This window comes from Podarcis erhardii (assembly GCF_964252035.2).
Source record: "Podarcis erhardii genome assembly, chromosome: 17".
NCBI lineage: Eukaryota > Metazoa > Chordata > Lepidosauria > Squamata > Lacertidae > Podarcis > Podarcis erhardii.
The window spans coordinates 23081897-23099665 of NC_138515.1; the positions used below are offsets into that span (position 1 = coordinate 23081897).

The 17769-nt window shown below is 42.0% G+C and overlaps 1 long non-coding RNA gene across 1 annotated transcript in view; it reads left to right on the forward strand.

Moving 5' to 3' along the window:
• The first annotated feature begins 5622 nt into the window (after positions 1-5622).
• Positions 5623-17769, forward strand: part of LOC309332621 — an 894019-nt gene continuing 881872 nt past the window's right edge. Inside the window, exon 1 of the long non-coding RNA XR_014152253.1 lies at positions 5623-5789. This is a non-coding gene — a long non-coding RNA (uncharacterized lncRNA). The remainder of the gene's footprint in view (positions 5790-17769) is intronic.

Genomic DNA, 17769 nt, shown 5'->3' on the forward strand with positions numbered 1-17769 from the left:
AAGAGAGAAAATAACAATCCCAATTCAACAGATAAATCTGAGTAAGAGAGCACAGGAAAGATATATAGCATACTCTTTTGGCCCAAATCCAAAGCAAGGACCCAAAATTTGGTTGCCTTGTAGAGGGAAAAATGGTTTAGATATAAAGAAAATGGAATATTTGTCTGAGGCCATCACTCACCCACTTATACTGGCCAAGGATCCATGACTATGTACGAATATGATAAATGTCCCCTAGCTTTTGCTTTCTCTCTTTTCCCCTAAGGCTGATAGTGTGGCTAAGTGCACTGTGCATATGGCATTTTAAGAAAAAAGTGGGGGCGCACACCAGAACTTTTTACTTTAAAACTGTGCTCAGCTTGCAAATTGAAAACCCCTGTATGCCAAATCTGCCCTGAAAAGGAGGTTGTAGGAAAGGAGCTTGAATGTCAAATGTGAGCAATGTAAAAAAATGTTTTTGTCCTAAAAGCACTTTGAAAGAGTCAAAGTGGGGGAAAGGAACAAACACTTAAAAAGCACATATTGACTATTGTTTGATTCACAAGCAACCTGGCTGGAAGCCCAATAAAGCAGTCATTGGCTTGACAGATTTCAAACCTTAGGTGAGTGGTTAATCTGTATAGCAGCCTGCAGTTGTGCACATTCACCAGGCCTCATGGAAAATGTGTATATTCTACCCATGAAGAGGAAATCTAGTTAATATAAATCGACTTCAAAAGGTCTTAGGAAGTGTGCATATATTGACCGATTTTTGCACATTCTTCAGCCTTTATGGATAATCTCCAACTGGCTTTGGGAATGTGAACATATCAACTGACTTTTGTACATTCTATAGAGACTATGAGTGGGAGCCTGGATTTAAAAAAAAATCATTTTTTCCTCCCTGCAGCCTTTCACCATTCTATTTCTCATCCACAATTCTGATGAAAATTATCCCATGCTGTCTTAATAGCAGCATGGGGTATATCAGCATCAGAATCACAGGGGATTCTGCCAGTGGATCTCCATTCTTGGATAAGCTACAGAAAGCCATGAAGCAGGATGATCTGGGATAAGTTGCCATTGGCTTTGAAGCATGACATATTTGCCAAAGCGGCCCAGTCCTTGAGTCCATCTGCTGTGCTAGCCCAGAACTGGTGCAGCAAAACATAAGGATGGAGCACATAATAGACAGGATTCTACCTTCTGCTATGGCTGGTTCGAATTGGCAGAGTTCAAGATGTATTGGGCACATAGCTGTCAACTTCCCCCCTTTTTAAAGAGAAATTCCCTTATTCTGAATAGGATTCCCCGCAAGAAAAGGGAAAAGTTGACAGCTTTGATTGGGCACTGTGCCCCTCCACTGCCCCCTGACCATCCTGAAATTCACTTCTCCTTATACTACTGTTGGTAAGGGAATCTTTTTGTCAGGTAGCAGAGGAACCAACCCCCATGACAGGTTGCCAGGAATGGATAAGACTATGAAAAGTTCTTACCAACTGATTTTTATTCAATATTCACAGAGAGAGGCTTGGGAAAGCAGCTGCTCAGAATAATGGCGTTGCCCCAAGTGGGTCTCCACCCCCGCCCTCCCTCTCTTCATGTGTCATGAAGGTGCTGCAAAGTGCCCTCTGCCTTTGAGCTCTCTGCTCTCCTACTTTCAATGCTCGCTGGGTTCTGGGAAGGGGGGTCTGGAATGCTTTCTAAAGACACTGTGTCCATCCATCAGCTGTTCCCCCCATGCTTCTTCCTCCTCTCCCATTATTTCCCACTCATCTGCCTCTGAGCTGTAACCTCCCTCAAACCCCTGTTGTAATTCTGAACTGTCTTCTTCTCTGGAAGGGTCAGGCTGGGAAGCTGGTCTCCACCATCCCTCCTCTGCCCAGTCCCTGACACTTTTGCACACTGGCTATTTTTTATGCATAGTGCATTGGAATTGCTTTGCCCTTCATCACACCCGACATATGGCTCCAGTTAACCTCATTTTTCATTGCTTCGCATTAAATGAAATGTATCTGCCCAACTTTCACCAATGATCTAGCTTCACAAACGGATCAGTTCATTTAGCACAAATTTACATTTAGTCCAGTGTATTTCAATGACATGGAAATATAGCACATATTCCAAGTACTGTAAAGTATAATTGGTTTAATTCACATAGAAATGGGAATGCCTGTGTATTGGTGAAGAGATTTAACATGGGGAAATTCCACTGAAGCTAAATAACAGCAAGAAGAGCTCTCCCTGAGCTTTAGCTAGTTGATAAAGAACTGATTGTTCTCTAGGAGCCAACATGTGAGTGAATAACATTAGATCAGAGGAAAATGCTATTTGGTTTCTAATCGCCATTTTGAAGGGAGTTGCCTTTGGTTTTTTGTTCTCTCCCAAACTCCATGGAAGGAGGAGGTAAATAAAGCTTTCCAGGTAAACAGCCTAAGGCAAAATGCAAGCTGTGCAGAGAGACAAAACTCTGCTTTTAGATCTGTTTGGATTATTTCATATTTTCTATGACGCTGAGCCTGTGCTGGACACCTCAAGATATTGTATAGGTCTTTTTGGATGTATCATTGGGTGTTTCTGCTTCATTTTGAAGAAAATTCTGCAAGTAAAAATTTGAAAAATAAGTAATGGGTCTGGACAATGCTTCATTCGGAAAGGAACTGTTTTCATGCATCCAGTCACTTCAGACTGTGCAATATTAGTATCTGAAATATTCCAATGCTATTTCATGGTATGTAATTATAGTTTTCAGCAGCAATTCCCTAGACTGAACACAAAGTGATGCTACTGTAAGCAGGGCTGGATTTAGGTCTGATGAGGCCTTAAGCTACTGAAGGTCATGGGGCCCTTTATATGTCTAGCTGTCCTTTATCAACGACAAATTGTCGCTGTTTTTTGTGTTGAATATATGCTACATTATATGGTAATTTGTGGACATACTAGTTATCTAAAGCCATTTGCACATAACAAAATATGTATTTTATTGTTGAATTGAAATACAATAAGAAGGCACCACTGTATATAGAAATGAGCAAACCAGTGATATTTTAGGGAGCAGGCTAGCAAGCGGGGCTCATTACTTACATCATAGGAGCCTACACAACACAAAACACTGTTGCTGCATCTAGGTTTTATTTGTTTTTTATCTTATATTTTGCAAATGTACATCCAGTTTTTTCCCCTTTATTTTTTTTTGGGGGGGGGCAAGAGAGTGGGGCCCTAAGCTATAGCTTGTTTAGCTTATACGTAAATCCAGCACTGACTGTAAGTCCATTGTCTCATGAGTCCTCCTTGCCCAGCATTGCACTGAAGTTCCAAACTTTGCTGTACTGTGCTGAGGAGGTTGGGAAGAAGCAGCCATCTAAAGTCTTTTCCTTCAAGGGCCTATTGAGCACTTGTCTGGTAGTATTAACTGTGTCATCAATCACCCTTGGCTGAAGCAGGCTCGGAAACATCCTTTGGACACTTTGGTGTGTGAAGGAACAAAGAAAAAGGAAGCTCTTCTATTATGGGTGAACGAATAATTTCTCTAGGAAAAAAACAATTAATACATGGATATCTGCAGAACCAGGTCACACCGAAGCTTTAAGTGTGATGCATAATTCTGATAGGGTTACAGTGAGGACAAATGCTGCTGTCCAGTGCAAACTAACAAATTGGTCAGTCTCAGTTTATTCTCGTTATTCCAAGAAGAAGAAGAAGAAGAGTTTGGATTTGATATCCAGCTTTATCACTACCCTAAGGAGTCTCAAAAGTGGCTAACATTCTCCTTTCCCTTCCTCCCCCACAACAAACACTCTGTGAGGTGAGTGGGGCTGAGAGACTTCATAGAAGTGTGACTGGCCCAAGGTCACCCAGCAGCTGCATGTGGAGGAGCGGAGATGTGAACCCGGTTCCCCAGATTGCAAGACTACCACTCTTAACCACTGCACCACACTGGCTCTCAAGCTTAAGTTTAGTCCACCACATCAGTTCTCAATTTTTAATTTCTATCAACTTCATATGTGCCGAATACAGTGAATATTTGTGTATTTTCACTAAGGCGCACTACTTTATAAACACTCTCTCAATATACACATTTTTTTTAATATACTGTAGGTGGAAACATGCACCACACCATTCTGGGAAGTGGCAAATTTATGAGGATAGCTGTGTTTCAATTCTTCTATTGTATCAGGAAGTGTAGTTTAGGTAGGTTCACATTAAAATGTCGACCAAACTGAATTAATTCATCCATCCTTACCATCCAGCTTTGTCTCTGAGTGACCTGGTCCTCACCAAGTGATGAGCTCAGCATAATATAACCCAGTGGAAACCTTACAAATTCAATTTCTCCTTCCACACACGCTTACACACACACCCCATCAAAAACGACAGGGATTTTGCTAGTTTCTAATAACTCACTTTGCGTTCTTGACTTTACCTTCAAAGCCAAGTTTGCATACCACTTGTAAAGTAATAGTGGAATAAATTTTCGAAATCACAGGTGGCAAAAAGGAATAAATACACTTAGCACTCCAGACAAGAGCACAAGTTAAAGGAAGAAGGAAACTCACTTATAACATAATTAGAATAAAACAGCCTAGGGAGAAGCTCATTGTAGAGACAGTTTGGATTATTGAAGTTATGAAATAGTATCACAGTCAGGAAAGACGTATGCATCTATATTTGATTGGAATGTGATCAGAAGCTTGAAGGGCATTATATCTGCTGTTCAAAAGCTTTCAGTCACTGATAAATAATACCCAGTAGAATATCATTTTAATTAACTGGAACTCATGCAAAGCTTCTACAGTCATGGTATGCAGGCTTAGGAGAAGATGCAATTGGTACTTGTAGGATGTTCACTGGATACAAAAGCATATTTCAGTCCTGAGCTTTATGCAAAATAAAATAAAAAACTGAAAGTATATGCATGTGTCTAAAATTCTGCAGGGCCAAGCTTATACCAGTTACAATTCTATTCACATCAGTGTGATTACAGAAGGAGTAAATGTGGCCAAAAATGCATTTCCATTCTTAAAAAGGAGGAAGGTTTTATTGCTTTTTCAATATATGCACATATGGACAATGGCTATCACTGTCACCAGCAAGTCAGTGAAAATGCAAAATGCTTATTCCTCAAAACACGGATGCAAAATATGCAGATATAGCAAAAACAAAAAAATACAAAAAAACACATCCAATGATCCTCACATTCTCTAACAATATTTTTGTTTTGTTTTTAGAGGGGACGGAGAGAAGATAATAGAACATATCTACACATTTTTAAAATGAATTGGAAAGAGATATAACCAATAAACTCTGTGGATAATTGGCTGGAACATGGGCCTCCAAATGTCATTTGATTAATCTCCTATGGTGACTAATTTAAATATGCACTTTGAACTCAAGATCTCATTACATCTCAACAGGAAGCACAATGGTCTTTCTACCTTAAGGTTGCAGGCTATGGAAGGAGAAGAGAACTCCAATTAATTGAGGTGGTGGCTCTTCAGTACAGCTGCCTTCATTGGGGATTTTCGCTCTCTGTGGGATCTCTCTCTGTGTGTTTGTTCCCAGTCTCTGTTTGAAATTTGCTTTTCTTGTTTGTTGTTTAGTCGTTTAGTCATGTCCAACTCTTCATGACCCCATGGACCAGAGCTCGCCAGGCACTCCTGTCTTCCACTGCCTCCCGCAGTTTGGTCAAACTCATGCTGGTAGCTTCAAGAACACTGTCCAACCATCTCGTCCTGTCGTCCCCTTCTCCTTGTGCCCTCAATCTTTCCCAGCATCAGGGTCTTTTCCAGGGAGTCTTCTCTTCTCATGAGGTGGCCAAAGTATTGGAGCCTCAGCTTCAGGATCTGTCCTTCCAGTGAGCACTCAGGGCTGATTTCCTTAAGAATGGATAGGTTGGATCTTCTTGCAGTCCATGGGACTCTCAAGAGTCTCCTCCAGCACCATAATTCAAAAGCATCAATTCTTTGGCAATCAGCCTTCTTTATGGTCCAGTTCTCACTTCCATACATCACTACTGGGAAAACCATGGCTTTAGCTATACGGACCTTTGTTGGCAAGGTGATGTCTCTGCTTTTTAGGATGCTGTCTAGGTTTGTCATTGCTTGACAACTGAAATTTGCTACTATAGGATGATACTAGGCAGCGAGTGGGTTGTGAAGAAAACAGAATGATTAGAAAGCACTGAGATTTGGAGAGGGGATTTGAGTCAGTTCACATTTAAAGGGGATCCTCCCTAATTCCTACTTTCTGAAAGAATATGTGAACCAAAAGTACGGCTATCCTTTGAAACTTGCATTTCTCTGAATTCTGGCAGTGCAGTTCTCCAGCTGAGGAATGTGTACAAAAATGAGTACACTAGGGTAAAGAGTGCATATAAATGCATACGTAACATATGGAATTGCAATGTGTTGAGGGAAATTGTCTTGCAAAAATGTGTAAATTAGAAAAAAGAAATGCAATAAAATGCTGAATTTTCATGAGGACTTTAAAAATAACACAACCCAAGCATACTGATGTAAAAATATGGAGAATTGAACTTAAGATAGGAAAAACAGGCCCTCTGTGTCCCTAATTTCCAGGGACAGTCTCAGATTTACAGAAGCCTTCCTGGTTTCTAATCTGAACCTCGAATGTTCAGCTTTTCCTTAGTATGTCCCTATTTTCATTGGAGAAATGTTTGAGGGTATGGAGTTATGTGACTCCAAAGCCAAGGAGATAAGTAACTATACAACCTGTGGAAGACATCTGAAGACAGATGAAAGATGATTATTTTTTTAAAAAAAGTTTAATGTTTTGATATGTGTTGGAAGCCTGCCAGAGTGGCTGGGGCAACCCAGTCAGATGGGTTATTGTTGTTGAATAGGGTGTCGGAGAAAGGTTGGAGGGTCTGGAAAAATGGGAAGTTGAAACTGATCAATTTGCATATCCGCAGCTGAGACTATCTCAGATTTCTGGGTTTCTTCTCTTGAAAGAAATGAAAACTTTATCTATTGTGGTGTGTGGAGGAAGACCTTTAACTTTTGCCCGTCTACCCTGCCAAAGCTGAAGGAAGCTGAGCCAAAGAGTTTGGCCCAGCTCTCCTTCAAGGGATTTCCCTATGAGGAATGTTCAAGATGGTGAGCAACAGCAAATCCCTCTTTGTTATGTCAGGTCATTCTCTTTCATCTGTTATGATGGGATCAATCAGCCTTTGAGAATAGTATCAGTGACCTCCTGCGATCCAATAACGTCAAAAATGCCCTCAATGTCCTAAAGTGAAGCAGCTGCTTACAAAAGAGCGGAAGACAATCCCAGCTGCTGACAAGGCTTGTTACTTAGCTGATTTGTCTGTCAAAGGCACTTTCAAAGGGACCGGGCACTGTCATGTTCAGACGCTGTTAAAATATTTAAAATATCATTTAAAGGAAGCATGAAGTGCACTTTGCACCTAGAGGAGACTTTAGGTCAGTGCAAACACATGGCATTTTCATGTACCATTCAGAGCCATCACCACAAGTTGGGTCCAATATAACAGGCAGAATAGACCACTGTTTGGGGAGGTAGGGTTTCGTGGCCTGCAAGCTAAGAATATTCTCTGGGAGAGAAGCATCCCCCCTCAGTTATCCATAAGATTTCTCACTTCTTCAGGGTGCCATTCTTGGTTTAATCAAAATGCATATTTAAAAGATATATTTTAGGATCCAAGCATTTTTAGAAATGTAAACTTTAAAAGAAGGCGGTGTATTTAAATATAAATTCTGTGCAGGATTTTTTAAAACATAATAATAATAATTTGAAGGTTACTGTTGATATGGGAAAGGACACTTTTCATATCCTCCAACATTTTTCTGATGAAAATAGGGACATCCTAAGGAAAAGCCGGACATCAAATCAGAAACCAAGACAGCTTCTGTAAATCTCAGACTGTTGCTGGAAAATAGGGACGCTTGGAGGGTCTGCACTTTTGCACTGTAGACACAGACTGGGAATAAGACTGATATGTCCATCCCTACTTGTGGGTATGCTCCAAGGTCTCTGGTGTGTTGAGGGTTAACTCCTCCTGCTCAGTTCCGTCTTGCCCTGTCTTGGCCTCCCCTACATTGACCATGACCTCCCCACCTTATGATATTTCATTATATGCCGGGATTGGATACCTACCCTTCCACCCCTTCTGAACAGAGGAAAGGTTCAAAGAGCTTCTTTGAGTGAGTGAGTGAGTGAGTGAGTGTATAGCAGGGGCTGATGTAGATGCCTTTTGCCATGCCCACAACACGATGTGGTCCTGTCTTTTCTTTTAACTTTCAAATGTGGGTTCATTTTGTGCCATGCCACAATCCCTGGCCTGGTGTAAACGTGTGCCACCCTAAGTCCCCAACTCACATATCCACCAGTCTCAAAAGCAAGGAGAGAATGATGTCTGAACTCTTTCCTGTGCAAGAGTCTCCAGAGCCTTGTGTTTTATATTGACTGTCTCTTGGCTGACCAGTTTCTTGAGATGACAGTGGTACCTTGGGTTACAGATGCTTCAGGTTACAGACGCTTCAGGTTACAGACCCAGAAATAGTACATCGGGTTAATAACTTTGCTTCAGGATGAGAACAGAAATTGCACGGCAGCGGCACAGCAGCAGTGGGAGGCCCCATTAGCTAAAGTGGTACCTCAGGTTAAGAACAGTTTCAGGTTAAGAATGGACCTCCAGAACGAATTAAGTTCTTAATCCGAGGTACCACTGTACTGCCAAGGTAGCTAGCAATAGCTTGTCAGCACAGGATCCTGTCTTAATTCTGAAATTATAAAATGTTATTGTTTTTACCACTTTAATGTCATTATTTTATATTTCTCATTTTATATTTTATATTATATAGTTTACTTGATGTATTATATTGTGTTTTATGTGTTCTGTTTTCTTCCTACCTTCTTTACTAGTTACTGGTGTGTGTGTGTGTGTGTGTGTGTGTGTGTGTGTGTGTAACAAAAAAAAGATATCTGAACTCCTTCCTGTGCAAGAGGCTATAGAGCAGGTACAGATTTCACATTCAAGACCGTATTTTGCAAGCTGACATTTGTGTGGTGCAGAATGGATTCATTCATTCATTCCTCGCTGCAACAACCTTTCTGGAATGGATCGCAACATTTCTGCTCATCACTGCCCCCAAACAGCAAAAGGCACAGCAGTGTAATTTGGCACATAGCCCCAGTCTCTCTTTTTCTCATCCTATTCTCTTCCCCCACAGTATAAAATTTAGGACACATAATTAGACTTGACTGGTAAGAAAATGGAGAAGCATGTTTATAAATGGCAGAAAGGACTAGCAAGTGACCTAAATTATGAGGAAACACCACTGACACAATTACAGAAAGTCCAAAAACCCTGTTAATAACTTTCTTGAACAATTCACATGAGTGAGTTAGGAGCACCCAAGTGAATGAATCTTCCACAAAGACTAACAGATACAGCAATTGGTGCCATTACAGCTGCACAAGTGTTTGAAATATTGATCAAAATGCTGAGCACTATTGACGTAAACCTAATGAGTATTTTGCCATTCCAGGTGGATTCTGCATAAACAAAACTGCTGATTCCTTGCATTTTCTGCTTTTTGAAAAGCATGTTAAGCACAAAGGTGTGCCTGAATTTTGTTTTGTTTTGCATTTTGATTTTAGAATTGGGGAATAAGCTGCTTTGAAATTAATCAGTACTGCTACTGGTGCTAAGCATACCTGATGGAAACAGACCCTAAAATTAGTTGCATACTTTATTTATTTATTCACATTTGGACCCACACAGAAGTCAAATGTGATTTTTAAATAAATGCTCATTCTGTGAAAAACTCACCATGAACACCTCCCTTGTTCTCTTATAATGGCAATGGCGCCCACCAAAGAGGTGCCGGAACTGAGTTCTGGTACATTCCCATTAGGAAAAAAAGCCATGGGGATAGCTCTTTTTTAGATGGCACCTGCTCCTTGTGCTTTTTGTGGTGTGGGTGTGTTGCGGTGCTTGATTTAACTGGGAGAAACTTGTTCCGTAAAATTTTTTGTAAATAAATTGATCTAGCAAATTAGCTCACAAGGGTCTCCTCACTCCTTTGCAGCTGAGAGTGGGATTTAGAATAGATTATAGGTAAAGGGTAAAGGGACCCCTGACCATTAGGTCTAGTCGTGGCCAACTCTGGGGTTGCAGCACTCATCTTGCTCTACTGGCCGAGGGAGCTGGCGTACAGCTTCTGGGTCATGTGGCCAGCATGACTAAGTCGCTTCTGGCGAACCAGAGCAGTGCACAGAAATGCCGTTTACCTTCCCACCGGAGCAGTACCTATTTATCTACTTGCACTTTGACATGCTTTCGAACTGCTAAGGTTGACAGGAGCAGGGACCGAACAATGGGAACTCACTCCGTCGTGGGGATTCGAACCGCCAACCTTCTGATTGGCAAGTCCTAGGCTCTGTGGTTTAACCCACAGCGCTACCCACGTCACATGAGAATAGATTATAGTTACCATATAAATGATTCTCCAATTAACAACAACAACAACAATAATAACAACAACAACTGAGAACCTGGAGTGTGGAGAGGGGCTGAACTTTTCATCCATACTGTTTTCCTGCTAAATATTCTCTAGTACTTAATGATGCCTAGTGAACATACCTGTCTCTGTGTGCAGTTTTAACTGGGAAAACAGTGCAGACCGGAAAAGTCAACTCCTTTCCCTATGTGCCATGATGTGCCAATCCATTACAACTCCTGCCACTCGTGGTTTATATTCCTAAAAATAAAAAGAACAAGCCTGGGAGAGACTGTCATGTGGCAAAAATACATGCTCTAGTCTGGGTCTAGGTCCTATTAGATTAAGTGGGACATACTCCCCGAGTACTCATGCATAGGATTTGTCCGCATGTGTTGCAACCCATTATCTGGAGGACACCAGATTGTAACCAATGATGTAGGCTGAGCATTTGCTAACGGTTCAATTTCCCAATGGATCAAATGTCTGGGTAGAAGCAACACCTGCACATTTCCCCAGATGAAACCATGTGGCATGATGCATCTCTGTGAAATGTACAACTGCCAGGAAGCCTTCCCAAATTTTGACAGGCACACACAGGCATAGCGTAATTGATGCTGCATGACAGCTCTATTAGAGAAGCCATATCCCTATGCATTCATATCCAAGTCAAGCGAGTACTTATTCTTGTACTCTATTGATTTACCCCAATTGTTATGATTTATTTTATCTCCCAGGATTCTAGACTTCGTTTCCTTTATGCTGTCGTCTCCCATGCTCATTCTGTCTGTCTACCTCCTACTGTAACTGCTGTCAGCTGCCACTACCTTTGTACAGAGAGTATCTTTCACGTCTCCGCCAATTGCCACAGCTGTGAGTGATGTGCTGTCTGGTGAATCTCTTGCATCTCTAAATAAGCCATTCTCATAGCCTTCTAGCAAATGTAGTTTTGAATGTATAGACGGAATGTGTGGCTCTTTTTCATTTGCAACAAATGCTGCCCACTACCTGGCAAGATGAGTAAGGACCATAGCAAGGTGGTAGAGCATGCAAAAGGTCCCAGGTTCCTTGGCATCCCTGGCCTCTCCAGGTATGACTGGAAATGCTCCTTGACTGAAACCCTGGAGAATCATTGCCTGTCATGGAATCACAGAACTGTAGAGTTGGAAAGGACCTCGGTGCCATCTAGTCCATGTTGGTTTCTATTTCCCTCGCTGAGCAGCAACTGCAGTCACAAGGCATTGTTTTGCATTCCACAGTCAGAGTTACTGTTGGGTTCCCACGGGAATGGGAGACTGGATGTGACGTTCACTGGTTTCCTGTTTTTCACTGATCTCTCGGTGTTCTTTGTTTCCGAGAGGAGTTGCTTCTCTGCTCTCACAGAGGCAAGATGCACGTTTGTATTCTCTCAGCATAGAAGTGTAAATAAAGTTGAGAATGTGGAACATACTGCTTATCCTTCTGCTGTGTGACGATGCTCTGCTTGGGCTCAAGATATGACGAGCCTGTATCAGCTTCAGATGGGCCAAAGCTGGTCAAAATCTCACAGTCCAACACCCTGCAATGCAACGCAGGAATGATTGCTGGCAATACTGGGCTAGATGGACCAATGGTTTGATTCAGGATAAGGCAATTCTCTGTGTAATGTGGCAGAACACATGGAATTCCCAAATTCCCAGACCATCAGAATCGTAAGAATTATGCCTGAAACAAAACAAAATAAACCAACAAACCAACAAAAAACAGGCTACTTCCTGTTAAGACCAGTTGAGAATAAGGGAGCAGTTTCTCTAGAATTATTCAGATTCATTCAGAATTAGTGTCATTCAGTGTCATTCAGAATTATGGTTGTATTCATATGGAACAGCTGATTAAACAGAGGAATATGATTTGGTGATGGGGGATGCAGAAGTCTAATACAGGTTTCTGTGGCTTCCTTAAATAACTTGCCCACCATTCTGTATCTACTTTTTGGTAGACCTGAAGTGAATTTTCTCTGCAATTTTTCATAGTGAATACCCTCTGGGTTAGTCTCTGAATGAATACTTTGCATCAGCATTTGACAGACGATGATGTTCGGTAGCAATCAATATTTGGCAGTATGTGACATAACGATCCACAGGTTATGGTATATTATTTCTTACATGCCGGAGCAGTCAGCTATCCCTGACATGTACAAGCCAACATCTGACAGTAGCTGACATCTGACTCACAGTGACATACAGTACGTTTTGTACAAGCTTCACTCACCCATTCATTCATTCATTCAGAGAACATTCTCTTCAACAGGTGAATATTCAAAGCATTATGTCAAAGTCACATTCTTTCAGATTCCAAAAAAACAACAACAACTGATAATCAAAATGCATGGTCACATTCGGATATTGAAAAAACAAACAAAATTGTCACATTTTGTCAAAATTGTATCCCAGCTCTACTTTTTGAGTGTTTGGTTATCAAACTCAAAAGACCTGTTAGGAATTTTCAAAAGCCTGTGTTTCTCGCTCTTATTGTTGCAATACAAATTGCGTCCCTTATGGGGGCATAAGTTTTTGTGAAACAATAAGGTCTAGTTGAAAAGCTCAAGATTATGGGTATGAACCTACAACAGTTTTATATGGTGGTTCTAATGATGTCATTGGGTTGCATCAAAGCCTTTTCTTTCATTCATGATCAGTAAGTTAAAATTGTACTGACTATATATTATGGGTGCTATCCTAGACTTGAGATATGACAGCAGAATGGCTAAACGTTATGGTAAAAGCCTGGCTATGCTGCTGAAGCATCACATAGAATGCTTCTACTGCAAATGCACTGGTGCCAGCTGCTCAGATACACTTGCAGATCACACACACACACACACACACACACACACACACACCATGATACATCTGCTGTGCCCGGGGACCTATGTGAGTGCTGCGCTGTGTGTCCTTTCCTTCCTTTCCTTTGTGTGTTCTGCCCCCAAACATGCTTGTGTGAGGTACAAGGAGGCTCAAATACCCTGCTTGGGGTTGTTGCTGGCTGGGACACTGGAGATGATTGAGTGAGAGTGCTGAAGAATTGCTGTGTGTGCTCCATTTTAAGAGATGTGACATCACGGGCATGCAATCATTGCTGTGAGTTCATTGGTTTTTTCCATGTGTGGGCATGCTCACCAGGATAGTCCCTGATGGGTGGGGGTTGGTGGTGTTTTGATGGACACTGAGGACATGGTTGCCTCCCCAGACCACAACTATTTGAGGATATTCTCAAGTGTGTGTTCCACTTTATGTGCTGGGCATATGGTGGTCATTGCACCAGTGAAGGGGCAGTGAACATCCCCCTGCCCCTAACATAATTGCCATATAGTACAGCTCTGTAATTTTGGGAAATTAGGCAGAAGACACAATTAGGATGCCAAAAAAAAATATCATTTATTTAACCATGTTCTCTACATTGAAATAGGAAAACCTGCCAAATACAGTGGTTGTTTATTTAACTGCATTTCTGCACTGAATGTCTTTGCGAGAGGTTTAATTAAGTCGGTGATTATATAGTGTTTAGCCAATAAAACTGTGTTGCATTTAACCAATTAATTGATTAATTAACTTATCCATAGTATATAATCACCAATGAAACATTCCACCCTAAAATTTGAACAGTTATAATTAGATGTGACCCTTATGAGTCCGGAACAATGTAATCAAAATTTAATAAAAATGTTCTACACAGATCTGTTGGTAAAATGAACCCAGGGGTGTGTGTGTGTGTGCTCAGCTGAACCTGTCTCTCTGTGTGTGAATCAGAATTCACCCACAGTCTCCATTCCATTCAGGGGCATACAAAGGGGGCGGTGGAGGGGGCGGGCCACCCCGGGTAGCACTCTGGGAGGGTGACAAGATGGCCCACTGCCTCCCCCCAGCTGTAGAGCAGCCGAGGGCACGTGTGCAGTCAGTATGGGCTGCCTCTCGTATGGTGAACGTACGGGCTGTCATGCATGCGCAGTCCGTATGGACGTCGTGCCCGCACCACCGGGCAGTTCGTCTTGCCCCTTGGCGTCCCGTCCCAGGTGCTGGAGAGGATTCCTCCGCCACTGATTCATTGTCTCCTGAGACATAAGGATGCCAACCAGTCAGTTAGTCCCAAACGTATCCAAAATAGTCAGAATATTTTTAGCATGACTGCAATAACTCTGCTCCTGAATTGATCCATTCCTCAATTAGTGTAAGATATGCCACAGTCCTTGCATGTTTAACGTAAGTATGCTCAAAATATGAAAATATGACATCACTTTGACAACTGAAAATTCAGCAGTTGGTGATAGCAGAACAACTTGGTTTCATCTCAACTTAAATTGAGTCATTAAAATAGTTGGGAGCTATATAAATCTTCGTTGGGAGCTAAATAAATCTGTCTTGCTATAATTATAGTGGACACCGTCCAATGTGTTAATGATTTTCTCCCAGGTAGGGTATCCTACTGCAATATTTACAGTCTGAATATGAGATACGAAATATTGCCTTGATGTCCTTGATGTTATAATGACATAATTTCTATTGTTTCCCTATCTGGGATGGCTTCCTGTTATCTAAATCCTCTGAACCAGTAATGGAGATGGAAGCCTACTCGAAAAATAATGGATTTTCCTTGTTCTCTACAGACAAAAAGGAGCAGTGTGGTTTAGGCTGTGCTCCTGTATACACTTACCTGGGAGTAAGTCCCACTGAACTCAATGTCATTTACTTTTGAGTAGACACATATAAAGCTGCATTGTTAATTGCCACACAGATGATTATGATGAAGATAACTACAATTTGCATGCCACTTTCTTACAATAAAGTGCCCTTGGCAGCTCACAACGCAAGAACAGCAATGAAACAATGGACAACGAGATGTTAGAATTTCACTCCTCCCATTGCAAGGATCATCTGTTCCTATTGTTTACTTTCTGTTCCATGAGAAAGGAAGCCTGTCTGTGTGACTTCCATCTCTGGTACAGTGAACGCTCAGGTTGCGAACGTGATCCATGCGGGAGGCACGTTCGCAACCCGCAGTGTCCGCAACCCACAGCGCCACGTCTGCGCACGCACAGGTTGCAATTCGGCGCTTCTGCTCATGTGCAAAATGTGATTTATTTCTTCTGTGCATACGCGAGTGCCGAAACCCAGAAGTAACCCCTTCTGGTACTTCCGGGTTTCGGTGCATCTGTAACCTGAAAATGAGCAACCTGTCAAAACAAAATAAAAAAATTCCTTCCAGTAGCACCTTAAAGACCAACTAAGTTAGTTCTTGGTATGAGCTTTCGTGTGCATGCACACTTCTTCAGATACACTGAAACAGAAGTCACCAGACCCTTCTAAATAGTGGGAAGGTGGGGAGGGGTATTACTCAGAAGGGTGGTGGGAATGGGTGATTGGCAGATAGCTGTGATGAGCCTGTTGACGACTCTTAACGACTGCAATAGGTCTTACAGGAAAAAGCAAGGGGTGAGAAGGTGAAAAATGGCTTTGTCATGTATAATGAGATAAGAATCCAATGTCTTTGTTAAGACCAGGTCTCTCCATGGTTTTAAGTTTGGTAATAAGTTGCAATTCAGCAGCTTCTCTTTCCAGTCTATTTCTGAGCAACCTGAACAGTCTGTAACCCGAGGTATGACTGTACTATTGTACTCCCCCCCACACACACTCTGTCTTGTGATGAGACAGGATGTCTGTATGAGGGCTGCTCCTCTCATATGTGTTTGTTATGTTCTTTAATCTGTAATTAGTAGATATAAAGTAGGTATGCCCAGATACCTCCTCACCTCCGTCTGTGCTGCTGTACTCTGCTAAGACCAGCTGCTCACAAGAGAGCAGCTGTGAGTCCCAGAACACCAGGACCCCTTCCCAGGAATGCCGCGTAGCTGTTCCAGTTGCCGGATGAGGCCATGGGCCCTGCAGGAGTGTTCCATTACAAAATGCCCTTCAGATGATACTGGAATTCAGCTCCCACTATTTCTGTCCATGGGTCATGCTGCTTGGGGCTGATGGGAGCTGGAGTCCACAATATCTAGAGGTCCTCACATAGGTTACCCCTGCAATAAACAGTCCACTACTAATGCATTTTGTAACCTAACGTAATAATCCAAATAACCAATTCAGTTTTGATCGCATAAATATTTATTTATTTATTTATTTGGAATATTCACAAACTTCCCAAATGTTACAAAATACCACAGCAATACACAAGGCTAAAACAAATAAAGATGCAGCAAGGAAAAGGAGAGGGAACAGCTCCAAAAAAGGGAAAAAAAAGAAATCAGATTCATCCAGTGAGTCAACTCAGGCTTCTGAGGAAGCCTATGAAACTCAACAGAAATGCTTGCAGCACCCAATGACACCAAACAGGCCACATCAATCATTAAAAGCCATTTCAAGCAATATTATTTATTTGTTGTTAAAATATATAAACCAGAGTCTGATATGATTAAACCTTCCAGTACAGTCAGGTGTTAATAAATAATATAGCTAACAGCCAATTCCTCCGGAGTGCCAAGTGCAGGAAATAGCAGTCAGATTTTGCAGCCTGCAGTGGGTGATCTCTCACATGCCCCAGCCACTCTCTGACACATTCTGAGGGCAGTTGCTAAAAAATACAACAGCAGCAGAGATAGCAGGTTAATTTTCATTCTGTTCCTCTGCACTCTGATGGAAAGCGCTTTGTTAGCCCTAAACTGGATCATAGGGCTGAAAGTCTCCCTTGAGCTGCAGTTCCCAAGTGCCTGATAACCACAGACCCCTTCCCCCAAGTGTCCCTATTTTCCTGGGATAGTCCCAGGTTTACAAAAGTCATCCTGATTTCTGATTTGATCCCGAAATGCCCCACTTTTCCTGGGGATGTCCCTATTTTCATTGGAGAAATGTTGGAGGGTATGGAGTTATGTGACCTCCCGAGCCAAGGAGTTAAGTAACTATATAACCTTTAGATGACAGACAAGCTATGGACTGATAACCTATGCACTGCTACGAATGAGTTTTGGAAACAAGAAGACCCTCTCTTGGGCTCAAGGGAGAGAAACACATTATGTTGGGCTTGGTGTGCATAAATATTAGGTAAAGGTAAAGGGACCCCTGACCATTAGGTCCAGTTGTGACCGACTCTGGGGTTCCGGCACTCATCTTGCTTTATTGGCTGAGGGAGCCGGCGTACAGCTTCCAGGTCATGTGGCCAGCATGACTAAGCTGCTTCTGGCAAACCAGAGCAGCGCACGGAAACTTCGTTTACCTTCCTGCCAGAGCCATACCTATTTATCTACTTGCACTTTGACGTGCTTTCGAACTGCTAG